Source organism: Aethalodelphis obliquidens, unplaced genomic scaffold (genome assembly GCF_003676395.1).
Source record: "Aethalodelphis obliquidens isolate GAN/ISIS:26980383/991018 unplaced genomic scaffold, ASM367639v1 scaffold2396, whole genome shotgun sequence".
NCBI lineage: Eukaryota > Metazoa > Chordata > Mammalia > Artiodactyla > Delphinidae > Aethalodelphis > Aethalodelphis obliquidens.
The window spans coordinates 1-3210 of NW_020840303.1; the positions used below are offsets into that span (position 1 = coordinate 1).

Here is a 3210-nt window from a genome sequence, read left to right on the forward strand (position 1 = left end):
AAGAAGGGCTCTCCTCAAAGGTGAGCTCTGTCTGATGCCCCCACCTGCTTTGTCTAAAAGGTCCACATTCTCTGGAGCCGTAAGGACGAAGATCATTCACAGTGGAGTGGTTCCCAGCAAGTAAATTGGGGATGGAAGTGATATTTTCTTTGTAGAGGCTCAGGCCCTGGAAACACGCTCCCTGATTTGCCATACATTTTCCCTTTACAACTGAGTGGAATAAACCCAAGGAACATACCCGTAGTTGAAAGCACATGTTGTTGTTGGACAATCCACAAATCGAAGGTTGCTGGGTCCCTGAATCTCTTATTGGAAGAAAATCAACAAGCAGAATCATTTGCTATTTCAAAGCCTTTGTTGAGCTGTTATATGATGTGAGTGTAAGTTTATGAAAGGTTCAAACAACTGATATTTTCATGTATATCTGTTAAGCAGCTAATTTTAAAGTCTGTAACAAAAGTATGTTCTGAAGAAACTTTTTCAAGAAAAATTACTTTCCAAAGTCTGAAAACAGAAAATCCCACGTGAAGTTCTGAAAGGATAAGTTTTAAAATGTAATTCATGAGTTTGTTTATTTAAGGAACTGATTATGAATTTTGTAAATAATTTTGGATATTAGAAATGTGTATCATAAATACATTATCATTTTGTTTTCTGATATTTTATATTTAACGTATTTTACATTACTTTCTTGTGCATAAAAATATAATTGAATAAAGGTGGTCATAAGTAGAATGTTTTTTCTTGTTTCCTTAATTTTTGAAAGGATTTGCTAAATGAGGGAAAACACAGTTTGATTCCCTCCCTGACAAGCTCCAAGGTATGTCAGCTGTATTCCACTGCTTCAGATAGCTAACGGTTTCTTGGAATTAACTGTGGACTCCTATTCTCAAATGAGGAAAAGTCCATAGATTTTCTACTCTCATCTTCTGTTTCAGTTATTTGTGATTGTGATCAACTCTGTATATTACTATAGAGAATTTTATTCCAAGCAGAGCAGCTGTCCTCTGTGTCTAACAGGTTGAAGATCCAGTGGAGAATCTGATGGTAGAAATTGGTGGCTCTTTTCTAGGGACCTGAAATGGATACTGTCATTGTGGCATAGAATAGAGGTTATTATCATTTTTGGGGGGATGACCTAAAAATCAGATGACATGGCTCCAAAGAGTGGGGCACATCCCAGGCAAGAGAGCAGGCATGGCTGTATCAGAGCATCATCAGTGCCATCAGCAGAGAGGCTGGGGCACTGAGATTTTGAGTAACTTAGCATCCTGGCTGGGAGGGGCCCCATGTTCTCCAGTGAGTTCGAGCATCCTACACTTCCCCCAAGGGTCTGCAGGGGGGGCACGAAGCCACTATGTCACAGGCGATAGGGCGCATGCGCAACTGCAACCGCACTTGATGGGCGGTCTTCCCTGAGGACGGAGTGGAGGCGCCATGGCGGTTGCGGGCCAACGTGTGGGGCTGGCTGGTCTGCGGGAGGAAGACGTTCCCCGCCCGCGCCCCGGCCGGTGCAAAGGGGCTGTGCCCTCTCCTCGAGGTTCCGCGTCTTCCTTTCCGGCCGCCCCGCGCGGTGTATCCCCACCTTCTCAGGTAACGTTCGATGTCGCTTGTTGTCCCTCGGATCCGGTCTCCGAGGGGCCGGCGGCGTGGAGGCTGTTCCCGGCGGGGCGTCTGTTCCGGACGCGGGGCGGTTGGCGGGAGGAGCTCCGCCCGAGGCGGAGCGCGGGAAGCGCGTGTCCTCGCGGGCGGCGCGGCTGCACCCCGGACCCTCGGGCCGCGGGGAAGGAGCTCGGGCGCGGTCGACGGGAGAGTTCACCTTCGCGGAAAGACTCTGTTGAGTTTCCTCAGACGCCCCCGGAAGGTTGTAAAAATGTCCCTTTTTTTTAGCGGCCAAGAGAAATGTTTCCGCCCCTTGTCCTCAACCGCACGGAATTATCCACTTATTCCTTTGTTCAAAGACCTTAACTAACAGACTATACACGGATGATGTGCAGGTAACGTGGATCTAGTTGAAAACGTATTGAAAGAGTAAAAAAACAGGGCTTCTCTGGTGGCGCAGTGGTTGAGACTCTGCCTGCCGATGCAGGGAACACGTGTTCGTGCCCCTGTCCGGGAAGATCCCACGTGCTGCGGAGCGGCTGGGCCCGTGAGCCATGGCCCTGAGCCTGCGCGTCCGGAGCCTGTGCTCCGAAAAAGAAAAAAAAAAAAAGGCCAGAGGCAAAAAAAAAAAAAAAAAAAAAAAAAAAAAGTAAAAAAGAACAGTGTAGTAAAACACACTATGTTAAGTTTTATAGTTTAAACATGTCAGAATCAGAATTTATTGTACTTTTACTTTTCCGTCTTAAAGGAATAAAATTATTTGGAGCGTATTGTCAGCTATGGATCGGCACTTGCTGTCTACCTCGACAAGGATTAAATCAGGTGCTGGTGCAGCTGCTGCAGCCGCTGACCTTCAACACCCCCTGAACGGAGTTCAGGGTGGAGAGCGGAAATGACGTGCTCTGTGCTCGGGGGAATCTGGCAGGACAGCTCTTCAGAGAGTTAGATACTTTCAGGAGCTGATTTTATGAGCCCAGTTCTTGTATCTCCTCGTGTCTAGAGAAGCATTGAAATCCTTCATGGTGACGTCAGTAGCCGGAGCCTGCATGAGACGAGCAGAAACCTTCTGCAAAAATTATATATGCTCGATTGCGTGTATTCCCCCTTCACCAAAATTACATATACACTGACCTTCCCCATGCTTCTTTGGAACAGTTTCTTGGAGCTATCTGAGATTCTGTCTCCCAGGATATAGTCTTTATTTTTCCCCCAATAAAACTTAACTCACAACTTTCATGTTGTGCTATTTTCTTTACGTCACCAATATTTATTATTTATTTATTTTTACCAATAATTCTTTTTTAAATGTATTTAATTTATTTGATTTTTGACTGCATTGGGTCTTCGTTGTTGCATGGGCTTTCTCTAGTTGTGGCGAGCGGGGGCTACTCTTTGTTGTGGCGTGCGGCTTCTCATTGCGGTGGCTTCTCTTGTTGCAGAGCACGGACTCTAGGTGCGTGGGCTTCAGCAGTTGTGGCTCGCAAGCTCTAGAGCGTAGGCTCAGTAGTTGTGGCTCACGGGCATAGTTGTTCCGCTGTATGTGGGATCTACGCGGACCCGGGCTCTAACCCGTGTCCTCTGCATTAGGGGGTGGGTTCTTAACCACTG

At 46.7% G+C, this 3210-nt stretch overlaps 1 long non-coding RNA gene across 1 annotated transcript; it reads left to right on the top strand.

The window, feature by feature from the left end:
• The first annotated feature begins 1401 nt into the window (after window positions 1-1401).
• Window positions 1402-2836, top strand: LOC113617179 (uncharacterized). The gene is made up of 2 exons (XR_003431543.1): window positions 1402-1593; window positions 2351-2836. It is a non-coding gene; the product is annotated as an uncharacterized LOC113617179 (long non-coding RNA).
• Window positions 2837-3210: the final 374 nt, after the last annotated feature.